At 42.7% G+C, this 15185-nt stretch overlaps 1 non-coding gene across 1 annotated transcript; it reads left to right on the forward strand.

Annotated features, from left to right (window-relative positions):
* Nucleotides 1–11882: 11882 nt before the first annotated feature.
* TRNAG-CCC (transfer RNA glycine (anticodon CCC)) lies at nucleotides 11883–11955 on the forward strand. The gene has a single exon. It is a non-coding gene; the product is annotated as a tRNA-Gly (tRNA).
* Nucleotides 11956–15185: the final 3230 nt, after the last annotated feature.

Below are 15185 nucleotides of genomic sequence, written 5' to 3' on the forward strand. Positions count from 1 at the left end.
AAGAACTACCAAATCTTGTTCCTAGATAGAACCGTGGAGCTTCTGTGAATTTTCCCTTCACACTGGCCATTCTAATATTATAAAGCAAAAAGGCAGGGAAGATTCATCCTGGAAATACAGTTTAATTACAGACAGTCTGTGAGTGTCACCACATACACAGGGCAGGTGATTCCTCCTGGGATGTGGAGTCCGGAGAAGGTGCTTTGGAACTCTGTGTTCTCTGGGAAGCTAAAGAGCTGCAGGTTCAACGGTTTTCTGGGTCTATTTAGAAGCACTGTTCTAAGTGCTTCAAGCGTAATTAGCTTGTCGAATTCTCACAGCAGCCCTCAAGGAAGGTACGGTACTCCACCCCAACCCCTGGTGTACATATGAGAGGCCCCAGGACTTCCTGTGGTTCTAGCAGGACTAGTTCATAAGGCTAGTAAGGCTAGTGAGATACCAGAGCATCTCAGACCCCTCAAACTCAGACAGTCCTATAGCGGACAAAATGACTTCCTCCTACGGTCTTTATCTCAGATAAGAGCATCATCATCTCTTAAGATTTAGACTTAAAACCACTGTGTCTCTTCTCTCCTCCCTGCTAACCATAAACAGTCCCTTTCTCTTTTCTACCTTATGCCTTTCAAATTGGTCTCCTTTTCTCACTGCCAAGTTCAAGCCTTTTTTTTTTAACTTCCACATTAGTAGTGAGCATTTTTTTTTTTGCATTAGTGTCAATTTAAGAACAATATACATGTTTATAAGCTGTCTTTTCCCACAAGAGGAAAAAAAAAAAAACAACACTATCTTCTCCCAGATGGTTGGAACATGGCTCAAGCCTGCTCTTGATTATCCCAGGAGCTTCCTCACTGCCTCTGCTCCCTCCCTTCTCCCCGCTCTACCCAACCCTTTACAGATCTGCCAGAGTTTTCTTCTTCAGAGTCCTAGTGTGCCACTTCCCTGCTCAGAAACCTCTAACACCTCCCATTGCTTCCAAGGTCCTTCCTGACCTAGCTTGCTGCTCCCCACTATTCCCCACCCCGCTTGTGCGCCTTGCACCCTGCCGAGTGTCTCCAGCTCCTTCCTGGCACTTTTCGCCTCTCCGTTGCACTGCGCAGTACTCTGAACAGACTCAGACTCCGTTTTTCTCCACCTCTGTTCCTTCTGTTCACAGTGTTTCCTCCCCACGAAATGTTCCTCCTCTGTGTTCCCACCTCTCAGATCCCTACCTGAACCTACACACAGACACAAGCACACCTGCACGCTCCAATGCAGCCTGCGATGTGTCCACTTTGGCTCAGCCATGGTACCCAGATATTTGGTCAGATCCAATCTAGGCATCGGAGAAGGCAATGGCACCCCACTCCAGTACTCTTGCCTGGAAAATCCCATGGATGGAGGAGCCTGGTAGGCTGCAGTCCATGGGGTCGCTGAGGGTCGGACACGACTGAGCGACTTCACTTTCACTTTTCACTTTCATGCATTGGAGAAGGAAATGGCAACCCACTCCAGTGTTCTTGCCTGGAGAACCCCTGCTGTCTATGGGGTCGCACAGAGTCGGACATGACTGAAGTGACTTAGCAGCAATCTAGGCATTGCTGGGAAGATACTTTTCAGGTGAGAATAACTTTTAAGTCGGTAGACTTTGAATAAAGCAGATAATCATAGTCCATAATGTACATGCATGCGTGCCTGCTTTGGTCGTGTCTGACTCTTTGCGACCCTATGGACTGAAGCCTGCCAGAAGAAAAAGGCTTTTGCAACAGCAGCCCCTCCCTGGGTCTCCAGCCTCTCAGCCCACCCTGCATATTTCAAACTTCTGAGCACCCACATCACATGAGCCAATTCCTTAAAATCTCTCTCTTGATAGATAGAAAGACGTATCAATAAAAAAGACACATACACAGAACCTTATTGGTTCTGTTTCTTTGAGAACTCTGCCTGACACAGTTTCTGCCTGCTCTGTGCTCCCGCGGCCCTTTCTCTGTTTCCATTGCTTCCTGTTTTGCGTAACATACATACATGTGTACGCAGGTCAGTACCTCCATGGGTACATGTCCACTGAGGGCAGAGACACTTTCTTTTCTGCAGATCTCCATAGAACTCAGTGCCTCTTAAAGATCTTGCTTCACCCAGAAAAGAGATGTCCCAAAGCAAAGACAGAAGAACTGGGGAAATGAAGGGCTTGGATAGGGCAAAGGGGAAATAACCAACCCCGAAAGGAAACACAGGGTCCGAAGGTTATAACCTCAAGACTCCTCAGGGCCAGACAGGCCCAGTGGATGAAGGAAGACAGCCAGACATAGTGGGGGACATGGTGAAACTGGAGGGGCGACTCCATGCGGGGCCTACTAATATTTCCCTAGAGGAATGCAGGCCCAGGGGTGCCAGGTTATTCCAGAAAGGCTAACCATCCAGACTTCTGTGTGAAATGCCCCAATCTTACAGTGTGTGCCTAGAAGGTTTCAGGCTATTGGTACTGTTCTATTTGTTAAGCGGGGTTGACGGGTATGTGAGGGTTTGTTTTTCCTGATTCTTCTTGCCTCACAGATGTTCGAAATACCCATTTCTGTGCATTGCAAATTAAACTGAAAAATCTGTAAACCGTTTATATGAATTCAGTCGTGCCAGCAGACCACCCATCTGTGTCCTCTGCTGCAGGTTAGTTTGTTGTTTTGCAAAACTCACAGATTAAATGAAGCTTTGTGGCTATATACCTTCTCTTGAATAATAATTGGATTAGTTAAGCGTTACTTTGGGCCGAAAATAGAAAAAAGGCAGCAATGCTGTTTCTTCCACAAGAATTGCTCTATGAAAGGAAAAATGTCGCAGCTCACTGACTGCCACCCACTCCTTCCTCTCTGGAATGTTTTTGTATCTTTCTTTTTTTTTTTTTTTTGTATCTTTCATATGTTACCTTTTGCACAACTTGATCTTGAATAGAAGGATATTAATTATACTGCACAAACCAAACTCTGACTCCAAGCATATACATGTCCCTCTTTGCAGCTTTGATGAAGTCTGTATGTGTGTGTAACAGGGCACAATTTGTACTCAGTGTCTGAGAGAGAGATCTAAATACTAGCACCATGGAGATAGCTCTGTCTTTGCTTCCAAAAATGTTCAGCCTGTATTTTGAATGAAGCAACTATGACTCCCTTGCAGCTGGGAACAAGTTACTTCACCATTCTTCGCCTCAGTTTCCTCATTGATAAAATAAGAATAATGAGAGCCATCTCCTAAGTATCATGTATGGGTGATAGGAAATTATTTTATCTGGCTGGAGGAAGAAAACTACAGAGAGGGAAAAATATCAAATCAAATTGTCATTTTAATCATTCTGTTACCAAGCCAAACTTGGGTCTACTCCCCTGAGTACAGTAAAGCAAATCTACTGACAACCAGGTTGTCATGAAGGAAAAGTGTGGTATTTATTATAAGGCTTTATACAAGTCATCTGGGCCAGCTAGTGCTGAAAAAACCCCAACTGGGTTTCAGAAACTTTCTTTTTTAACTTTTTTTTTATTATGGAAAATTTCAAACATACACAAAAGTGGAAGGACTAGTGTAATAAATCCCCATGGGGGATTAGCCTTGAGAATTATCAACACATGGCCAATCTGATCTCATCTATCTTATTCTCTTGTCCCTTCTTCATGTATTTATTTTCAATTGGAGGATAGTTGCTTTACAATATTTTATTGGTTTCTGCCATATCTATTGTTTTTTAACAGTAGGTCCTTTTGTTTGTTATTTATTTTAAATAGCTGTGTGTGCATGTCAATCCCAAATTCTAATTATCCCTCCCCACCAGGTAACTATAAATTAGTTGTCTATGACTCTGTTTTGTTTTGTAAATAAGTTCATTTGTATCGCTGTTTTTTTTTCTTCTTAGATTCCCCATATAAGCGATATCATAAGGTATTTCTCTTTTTCTGTCTTACTTCACTCAGTTTGTAACAGGAAAGTATTTTTAAAGGACAGGTAAGGGGGGCGGGTTGCAAGGTCTGTAATCATCTTATGCACGGCTCTCTGATTGGCTGATGGTGAGGTAGCAGGGGGATGTCACAGGGGTTAACATTATCAATCCTTAGGCTCCAGTAGGCTATGTGCTCAGGGTCAGTAGATAACATAATTCCATGTGGTGGAGAGTTTTCACATCTGTAAAACAACTCAGATACTGTTATCTGGGTATCACCTTCCAAAGGCCCCATCTCCTCCTCAGGAGAGGAGCCTAAAGCTAAGGATGCAGGGGAGGGGCCTACCCCAGGAATGCCCCATAAGGTCCTGTTGGTTACGATTCAAAAGATGTTTATTGAACACCATGATAAGAGCTGGATGTGAGGGGTGGCAAGTTTAAAACATGGCCTCTGCCTGTGTATGACTGAGTCCCTTTGCTGTTCACCTGAAACTATCACAACATTGTTAATCAGCTACACCCCAATACAAAATAAAAAGTTTTTTAAAAAAGAAAGAAAGAATGCTAGATTCGAAAATGGCCTCTGCAATCACAGAACTGGGGAGACAAGACATATACACAAAAAGTGATTAACCCAACATGAGGCAATATGTGGTAAATGCCTTCTAGACTGTGAGCTCCTCTACTGCTGGGCCTGCGTGCTGTTTGTCTTGTTAAATGTGGACCAAATGAATGAGTCCAGGGCAAACTGGCGGGCTATAGTCCATGAGGTCGTAAGGGGTTGGATGAGACTGAGTGACTAACACTTTCTTTCAAATGAATGACTGGTGCCAACAGTGAAAATGAAAGTGAAGTCGCTTAGTCGTGTCCTACTCTTTGCGACCCCGTGGACTGTAACCCACCAGGCTCCTCCGTCCATAGAATTCTCCATGCAAGAGTACTGAAGTGGGTTGCCATTTCCTTCTCCAAGGGATCTTCCTGACCCAGGGATCGAACCCAGGTCTCCTGCATTGCAGGCAGACGCTTTAACCTCTGAGCCACCAACAGTACAATAGCTCTTCTAAGAAGGAAGACACCTTGGTGGGCTAGAAAGTTCCAGAAGCCTTCAAAGTTGCAGCTTGAGTCAAACCTGGAGATGTGGTTAGGATTCAGATATGGTTAGGATCAGAGGGGAGGGGAAAGGCGTTTCTGGTGGGGGTAGCTGTGGGGATGAGGGAGAAGAAAAAACCTAGTATATGGAAACTTGTGGGCAGGGTGGGGTAGAAATGGCCAGGGAATTTTTTGTAACAGTGAGTTTTAGAAACAATGGTTGGAGGGGACAATTTGATAGTTTATCAACAAAACAAAGCAGGAATACAGCGGTGAATAAGCAAGACTCCAGTCCTTGACGTCATGGAGTTGGCCATCCATTGACTAAGGTGTTTAAGTTTAGACAAATGGGGGAGACTAAAAGGTAAGAAGAAAAAAAGAAAGGTAGGTTGAAGCTGATTATGGAAAATGAAGTATTTGGACTTTATTTTGTAAGTAGTGGGGAGAAACTAAAAATTTCTAAGCAGGGAGTGACAGGAGGAACTGTTGCATTTGGGATGTAAATCTATTGTTGCTTTCTTAGCTTGTGCTGCCATCACAGAATGCCGCAAGACTGGGTGGCTTATGAACAACAGACGTTTACTTCTCATGCGGCTGGAAGCTGAAAGTTCAAGATAAAGACACCAGCAGATTTGGGGTACTGCAATGTTCTGCTTTCTGCTTCATGGGAGAGACCTTCTTACCATGTCTTCACAAGGTAGAAGAGACTAGGGAGCTCTCAGGTCTCTTTTATAAGGGCACTGATCCCATTCTTGAGGGCTCCACCCTTAAGACCTAACCACCTCCTAATGCCATCACATTGGGGATTAGGCTTCAACACATGAATTTGGGAGGACACAAACTTTCAGTCTAGAGTGTACAGGATGGGTTGGGGGAGGGGGCAGAGAAACTGAAGCTGGATATGTCAAGTGTCCCCACACCAAACTGAAGTAGGAATAGGAAGAAAGGGAGAATATAAGGGAGCAACGTCACCAAGGGAGAATTTACAGAATGAAGTCCTGATTAGACATAAGAACAGAAAGCATTCTCACGTTTTCAGCCTCAAGTATTTGTTATAATGATAATTTGATCAAGCTTTCTACTTAAAAGATTCTTGACCTAAACCACTGGTTCCATCCTTTTTTTTTTTTTCCATAAGATTTTTCTTTTGTTTTGTGTTTTTGGCCTTGCCTGCTATGCACAGCCATCAATGGGGTCGCACAGAGTCGGACACAACTGAAGCGACTTAGCAGCAGCAGCAGCTATGCACAGGGACCAGGGATCAAACCCTTGCCCCCTGCAGTGGAAGCACTGGAAGCTGAGTCTTCACCACTGGACCACCAGGGAATTCCAAATTTGATCCTCTTCTCTCACTTAAGAATCCCTAAAGTGTTAGCGTTAGTCGCTCAGTCATGTCCAACTCTTTGTGACCCCATGGACTGTAGTCCGCCAAGCTCCTCTGTCCGTGGGATTCTCCAGGCAAGAATACTAGAGTGGGTTGCCATTCCCTTCTCCAGGAGATCTTCCCAACCCAGGGATCGAACCCTGGTCTCCCGCATTGCAGGCAGATTGTTTACTGTCTGAGCCACCAGGGAAGCCCCTAAGAATCCCTAGGTTCCTCCCAAATGTGTCGCTGGACATACTCTTCTAGGTCCCTGGGGAGGGAACATCATACTTTACTAGGAATATAGGCCACTGCATAATAAATCTTGTCTTGCCTTCTTTGAAGAGTCAGTGCAAAATGAGGCAGCTTGTCATGTGAGTCCAGTCCTTTAAGCTTCTTGGGTGACGTTGCTATATTAAGACCAAGGACTGTTATGCAACAAGACCCAGCTACACCTTTCCTTGATGCCGGAACTTCTTAGTGAAGACCACCTGTTGAACTAACAGGTGTCATTTTATTTTTGAAAAATAATCACATCCAGGGGGTGAATTCTCCATTAATCTCATAGGATCTCAGTTGGAGTATTAGTCAGTGGGGGATGTGGAAAGAATATTCTAGAAAATGAATGAGTGGTAATTTTCATGAGAAGAATAGGTGGAAATGTTTTTACAAAATATACCATGAGCTATGTATAGCTAGAATAATACTAGAGTTTCAACTCACCCATAACTGACAGTCCTTGAGAAGCTGTGTGAAAAGAGGCAAGCAAGGATCAGCGTTCCCACCTTCCCCGGTCAGAGTAAGTGCTCTATCTTGGGCTCCCACAACCTGCTTTCCATCCCTTACCACATTCCATAGAAGGCACGTGCTCCATGTCCCTGTCCGTGCTAGATTATGGACACCTAAAGGCAACTGTACTTTATTCCTTTTCACATCACGAGGACCTGACTATGTACCTGAAACATAGTAAGTGTTTAATAAAAACATTGGATGGATGAATGGGCAGACAGATGGACGAAATATGTACATGCCCTTATTTGGCATGGAATACAGGATAGGCTGGGAGATCATTGTATATCTTTTTTTTAACTTTAAAATGAAACCATGTCAAAATTTCAAACTTTACTCTGCCAAAGACCCTGGTAAGAAGAAGAAAAGACAAGTTAACAACTGGAAGAAAATATTTGCAAATCATACATCTTACAAAGTACTTGTATCTGTAATATATAATTTTAATGATAATAAATAATACAATTAGAAAATTGGCAAAAGACATGAACAGATATTTCACTGAAGAGAGTATACAGATGGCAAATGAGCACATGAAAAGTTATTCAATATCATTAGCCATTACAGAAATACACGTTAAAACCACAATGAGATAGTACCACACACTTATCAGAATGGCTAAAATTTTTAAAATTCTGACAACACCAGATGCTGGAAAGGATGTAAAGAAACAGAATTTCTCCTATGTTGCTGCTGGGAATGTAAAATGATGCAGCCACTCTGGAAAACAGTTGGGCAGGTCCTTTTAAAACTAAAAATGGATTTACCATACAACCCAGCCCTTGCACTCAGGCATTTTTCCCAGAAAAAAAAAAAAAACTTATTTTCACACAGAAACTTGTATAAAAGGTTCATAGAAGCTTTATTTGTAATAGCCAAAGACTGAAAGCTACCCAAATGTCCTTCAGTGGATGACTGGTTCAACTATGGTACATCCATACCATGAACAGAGTATACCATAGAACAAACTATTGTATTATGGGCTCAATGTTTATGGACTCGCAAAGTTGATATGCTGAAACCCTAATCCCTCCCTGCTCCAGTGTGATGGTGTTTGGAGGTGGTGCCTTTGGGAGGTTATTAGGTTTAGATGAGGTTTGGAGGATGAGACCCTCATTGTGGGATTGGTGCTCTTATAAAAAAGAGGAAGAGATGCCAGAGTGTGCTTGCATTCGGTCTTCCTCCCTCTCCCTCCCCGTCACCATCCTACACACAGAGGAAAGGTCAGGTGAGGACACTGCAAGAAGGCAGCTGTCTGAAGCCAGAAAGAGGGCCTTCCCCAAGAACCCAATCTGCCATACCTTGATCTTTGACTTCCAGCCTCCACTACTATGAGAAATACATTTCTGTTGTTTAAGCCGCTCAGTCTGTAGTACTCTGTTACAGCCACCTGAGCTGCCTAAGACATATTGTACATATCACAACAAGATGGACATATCTTCAGGGAATTATGTTGAGTGGAAAAAAAAAATCCAGTTGCAAAAGAGTACATACTGTACGACTCTGTTTATATGACTTTAATGGAATAACATAATTCTACAGATGGAGAATAGCTTCGTATTGCCAGGGGTTCAGATGGGGGAGGTGAGCGGAATGGGGGTAGCAATAAAGGAATAACCTGAGGGAAACTTTTGGAGATGGTAGAACTCAGTGTCTTGATTGCAGTGGTGGTTACACAAAGCTGCACATGTGATAGCTTTGCACAGAGCTCCCCCCGCCCCCCGACACACACACAAATGAGTGCATGTAAAACTGATGAAATCTGAATACAGTCTACGTATTGTACATTTCCTGATTTTAATTTTGTCCTAAGTTGTACAACTTCCTGTGAATCTATAATTATTTCAGAATTTAAAGTTTTTATATACTAACATAATATTGTGAATCACAAAATTCTTCAACTAAAAGAATTTTTTTCTAGTTAAAAAAAAGATTGTTTTCTAAAAACACCAGTTAGCATTTCTGACTTGCAACTTTGTTTTTTTTCTTTATGTACTCCCTCTCTTTTAAATACTGCTTCTTGCACCATGATTTGTGAGAACTTTGAGGCAATTAAAATATATCTAGAGGCTTCAAAGTGAAAGTGAAGTCGATCAGTCATGTCCGACTCTTTGCGACCCTGTGGACTGTAGTCCACCAGGCTCCTCCGTCCATGGGATTCTCCAGGCAAGAATACTGGAGTGGGTTGCCATTTCCTTCTCCAGGGGATCTTCCTGACCCAGGGATCAAACCCAGGTCTCCTGCAATGCAGGCAGGCGCTTTAACCTCTGAGCCACCAGGGAAACCCAGAGGCTTCAAAGGTGCCTTTAAAGTTGTAATCCTTTTGTTATTGTTTCGTGGTGGTAACAGTGGAAGTCGATTTCTTTCTTTTTTTATTTCTTTTAGAGGCCCAACGCCAATCCCCTCCTTTCCTTTCTTGCTGGTTTGTGAAATCATTATCGCCTTCCTTCTTGGTAAGCTCTTCTGAAAAATGTTGGCCGAAGTGTTTTCTGATGATCCTGGAAGATGATTAGAGAGTGTCCAGAGATGTAAATTAGTCAGTGACATACATGCTGAACTTTCCTTTTGTCACTTCCCCCAAAGGTTTATTGGACAATCATATTCTTCAATTAGCTTAACTTTAATAGCAGGCTGGGCTCCTTACTTGGTGGTTAATTAACCATCACAAACTTCTGTTATTTCTTGACCTCATCACAAGGACAACTGGAGAACTGTCTTGTCCATTCAGGCCGCTGTAACAAAATACTCAGACTGAATATCTGAGACTGGGTGACTCAGAAACAACAGACATTGATTTCTCACAGTTCTGGGGGCTGGAAGTCCAAGATCAAGACGCTGGCAGATTCAGTGTTTGGTGAGAACCCATTTCCCAGTTCCTAGATGATCATCTGCTTCTGTGGCCTCATTTGACATGAGGGGCTTGGGAGCTCTCTGGGCTCTCCTTTATTATAAGGACACTAATCCCATTCACTGTGGCTCTGCCCTCATGACCTCATCACCTCCCAAAGGCCACACCTCCTAATTTCATCACCTTGGGAATTGGGATTTCAATATTAGGAAGAACATTTCTCCCAGGTCCTCCAGGGACTCCACAGGGGTTGGATGGTGAAGCAGAGAGAAAAGAAAGGCAAGTCCCCTCAGGGAAACTATTTCTTGAGAAAGATCTGGGAGTCTGTGTCTATAGGGGTGGTGTCAGGCCTCTTCTTGTTCTGCTTCCACGTTCCCTGCCGTTGGCCGTTGGGCCTTGGGTCTGCACTGCTTATATCTTCGCCATGCCCTTGGGGACCCAAGAGAAACCAGCTATCACAGTCCAGTTAACAAGTACCTTTGTCACTTCTGAGTCCCTCTTCTGTGCAAGACTCCTTGGTGGTGCTGACCATAGGGTTTATGCCACACAGGTTTTTTTTTTTTTTTAATATTTTTAAAAGTTTTTTTTTTAATTTATTTATTTTTAATTGAAGGATAATTGCTTTACAGTGTTGGTTTGATTCCTGTTAAAGATTTTTTTTGACATGGACCATTTTTTAAGTCTTTATTGAATTTGTTATAATAATGCTTCTGTTTTATGTTTTGGTTTTTTTGGCCATGAGGCAGGTGGGATCTTAGTTCCCTGACCAAGGATCCAACCTGTACCTTCTGCATCAGAAGGCTTTACTACCGGACCACCAGGGAAGTCCTCGCACAGGATTTTGAACAAAGCCTTCCAACACACAACAAAGATGTGTTACATCCTCTGAGATCAAACCAGTAAAAGATCAGAAATATTTGGTCTTAATATACAGGGCGTCCATAAACTCTGGAAACAAAGATGCTTTTTTTTACCTGGTGATGTCCTGATGACATTCTATATTTTTGCCCCTGTCCATTCTGGATGACTACCCTGTATAGTTAGCTAGGGTGTGACTCAGTTACACCATGAATGGAGCTGTTTTCAGTCCGGCTATTTATAGTATCTCTGTGGGTTACCTGACTCCAAGCTACTCAGTTTCAGGACTTCTAACTCATAGATTCATTCATTAGGCAGACATTTTTGAGTACCATCTGTGTTTCCTGACAGCATTCCAGGGAGAAGGAAGAAAGCAATTCCCGTTGATTATCTACCCTGTGGGGGACACTGACCCCTGGACAAATTCTTTGTGTCTTATCAGCTCCATCAACATAATTAACATGTTCCTTCTTCTGAGAGGAGGGAATTGGTGAAACTGGAATCTCTCTGTCAGCTCAATGACTGTGTTGTTCTGACTGCCTTCATGTGTGTAATTGTTCAGCGTTGAGTCTACCAGCCTCGTCATCATCAACAACAACAATCCTGTGAAAACTCAGCAAGAAAACGACTGCTCTGCTAAAGTCGTTTCGCAGGCAGAGTGCCCAGATTGTCTTTCTTTACTGAGTTCTTTAAGCCAGTCTCTGAAAAACACCTGTACTGTGTTCTATGTCTCCAGAAGGACCCAGTTCTTAGAAAGAGATCCTGGAGAAACATGATTTTAACTAAGAGCAGTGAATTGATAGCAACCGGAAGCTGTTTTTCCAATCAGTTCTGGAACATTGGCCCAGAGTTACTTCCCGGGTTCCACCAGAATGCTACCAGTAGCTAATGTTACCTTTATTCATTCAAGAGGCTCATGATTGTTATTACTTATTTTCCTTAATTGTAATCACAAAACTTCCAATCTAGCAAAGGGGGCCCACAAGTAAGATCCAAGAAGAAACTAATTGAGGTCTAGAAGCTGAGGTATAGGGACTTCCCTGGTGGTCCAGTGGCTAAGACTTTGCATTCCCAATGCAGGGGGCCTGGGTTCAATCCCTGGTTAGGGAACTAGATCCCACATGCTCTTTTTTTTTTTTTTTCCCACATGCTCTTAACTAAAGATCCCACATTCTGAAACTAAGACCCAGTGCTGCCAAATAAATATTTTTTAAAAAAAGAAAAGAAAAATGCATATCTTAAAAAAAATTTTTTTAAATAAAAGCTGAAGTATAAATGCTGGGGAGATTCTTGATGTTCCCTTGTGCTGAGCATGCAGAAGGATGAGTCAGCACATCCTCATGGGAGTAGACAGTAGTTTGGAACTGAAATTTTGGTGCACTTAGGAAACTGGGGCTTAATCTGGGTGCTAGTTATGTACTGTTATATAAAAGACACCCCAGGGACTTCCCTGGCAGTCCAGTGGTTAAGACTCTATTCTTCCAGTGCAGGAGGCATGGGTTCAATATCTGGTTGGGAGATTAAGATCCTGCATGCCACTCAGTGTGGCCAAAAATAAATAAATAAAATAACCCTATGGACCATAGTCTGCCGGGCTCCTCTGTCCATGGGATTCTCCAGGCAAGAATACCAGGGTGAGTTGCCATGCCCTCCTTCAGGGGATCTTCCCAACCCGGGGATCAAACCCTAGTCTCAGGCATCTCCTGCTTTGGCAGGCGGGTTCTTTACCACTAGCCACACAGTTCTGAGGGATGATAAAAAAGGCTCAGCTGTGCGGTGCTTCTTTGAGGTTCTGAGTTTGGTTGAAGTCAAATGGTGCATAAAGCTGGACTTATCTGAATCTTCTTCACTCTTGTCTGGCCCCTGGGTTGGAGTGGCTGGAAAGCAACTGTGGGCTTCCTTACAGCATGGCAGTCTCCAAGGACTTGGGCTTCTTGAAGCAAGCATGGCAGCCAAAGCACGTGTTCCAAGAGACCCAGGTGGTAGCCGCAAGACTCCTTAGAACCTAGCCTCAGAAGTCACACAGTGTCATTCCTCACTCTTCTGTTAGCCAAAAAACAAGTTCCAGAGTCAGTCAGGGTCCAGGAGCATGAATACCAGTCCTTTGTAGAACCATGGAGCAGGCATGAGGAGGTTTCAAACACCAGTATTAAAGCAGGACTTATATGTGAGTATGTGAGTGGTGGGATACACATGGTGCCTTGCATGCCTTTCTCAACACCAGGTACAGAACCCAAGCTCCCAGGCCATTCTGCAGGCCAGGACACTGGCAGACCCAAGCTTTCTTTACCTTCACCATTCTTTTTGCTCACCACTGTCTGTCACCATGCCAAGCAAGGTAATTCCACCTCAGACTATCTTTTTTCACTTTTGTCCTCCTTCACCTTTTCCCCAGAGCTTCTTTCCAACTAGTACATAGTTAGTTCAATAATCTCTCTCCCTCTTTTAATTCCGTGTACTAGCCCAAGCCCCGCCTAACCATGGCTGATGTTAAACCAGGGAGCTTTTAGGGCTGTGGTTGTATTGAAAAAAGGCCATACATTGTGAACTAAAATTAGACCAAAAGTACCAATGACTTCAAGTCCTTAAACTCTTTGAAAGTATTCAAAAGTACCTATTTAAATCTTCCTAAAAGTTAATGGCTTCTTTTCTACTTTCTATTAAGTGTGTTTTGGTGTTTTTTTTTTTTTAAGTACTAGTGATGTGGATGAATAAAACCTGTCTTATTTTCTGTTCTGAAATTGTTTTTCCTTTGTTTCTTTAAAAATTATTTTTGTAAAATGACAGTTTGTTTCTTACTAAGTTTTAATTATAAGATACGGGTATTTCAGCCATAATATAACATATATAGAATTTTGAGGTCTAGCCTAGAAATCTGACGACCATTTTAAACATTACTGTTTTCCTCTGGGAAAAAGCATTCCAAGCTTGAAACCACAAACTTCGGCATGGCATTTTGTGGACACGCCCCATTTGTTTCTGACTTCTGCCTATTCATCCTCTTCTTTCCATGGAGATATATCATGAACTTGGATTTGGTTGTATTACATTAAGAAACTGAAAAGCAAAGTCGATGGGGGAAGTTTCAAAATATTCTGTGTCTTCATGCCATGCTGTAACCATCTGTGGAAATCTTTAGCCTTACTGTAAAACCAGAGAAATGCAGGCATTTCCCTTTAGGAACAATTTTCCATTTAAACAAACTGCTGGAATCCAGTGGTTAAGACTCTGCGCTTCCACTGCAGGGAGTGCGGGTTCCATTCCACATCCCACATGCCCCACAAGGCGGCCAAAAAACACCACCAAAAACCTGATGGTTGACATTGCTGGCCAGTTTTACAACAGTACTGTCTGAGCTGGTGACTCTGGGGTCACTTTCCACATTTATCTGCTTTCCCTCAGCTGTGCCTTTCAAGCTGCTGGTACCGAAAGATTGAGAAGACAGTGGGAACAGTTGTAACAGCAGAACTAAAAGCAAAATCCTTCCAACGGGTCCTAACACAAAGTTCTTCATACATTAGTATTCTGGTAAACAGACTAATGACTTACAGCCCTCTAGCTAGACAAAAATGTGGATTTTCAACAAATGTTATTATTTCACAAAGAGAATCACCCTGGGCAATCCAAGAGAAATTAGAAATAGGATTTCAGCTAGCCACAATTTTCTGGAATCCCAGCATGTCTGTTCCATAAAATAAGAAATGCCTTTATGCAGATGTTTGTTAATTATGGATGGTTTTTTATTTAGACATGCTCATTTTTTCCCTTGAATTATTAAATTATCGGGGCATGCCAGAGGGACTTTGGGATAAGCCATAATTTGTTTATAATTTAAGTATTGTTGACTTACAATATTGTATTAGATTCAGGTATACAGCAAATACACAGAACTATACAAAAAAGACCTTCACGACCCAGATAATCACGATGGTGTGATCACTCACCTAGAGCCAGACATCCTGGAATGTGAAGTCAAGTGGGCCTTAGAAAACATCACTGCGAACAAAGCTAGTGGAAGTGATGGAATTCCAGGTGAGCTATTTCAAATCCTGAAAGATGATGCTGTGAAAGTGCTGCACTCAATATGCCAGCACATTTGGAAAACTCATCAGTGGCCACAGGACTGGAAAAGGTCAGTTTTCATTCCAATCCCAAAGAAAGGCAATGCCAAAGAATGCTCAAACTACTGCACAATTGCACTCATCTCACACGCTAGTAAAGTAATGCTCAAAATTCTCCAAGCCAGGCTTCAGCAATACTTGAACCGTGAACTCCCAGATGTTCAAGATGGTTTTAGAAGAGGCAGAGGAACCAGAGATCAAATTGCCAACATCTGCTGG

This window comes from Bos javanicus, chromosome X (assembly GCF_032452875.1).
Source record: "Bos javanicus breed banteng chromosome X, ARS-OSU_banteng_1.0, whole genome shotgun sequence".
Taxonomy (NCBI): Eukaryota; Metazoa; Chordata; class Mammalia; order Artiodactyla; family Bovidae; genus Bos; species Bos javanicus.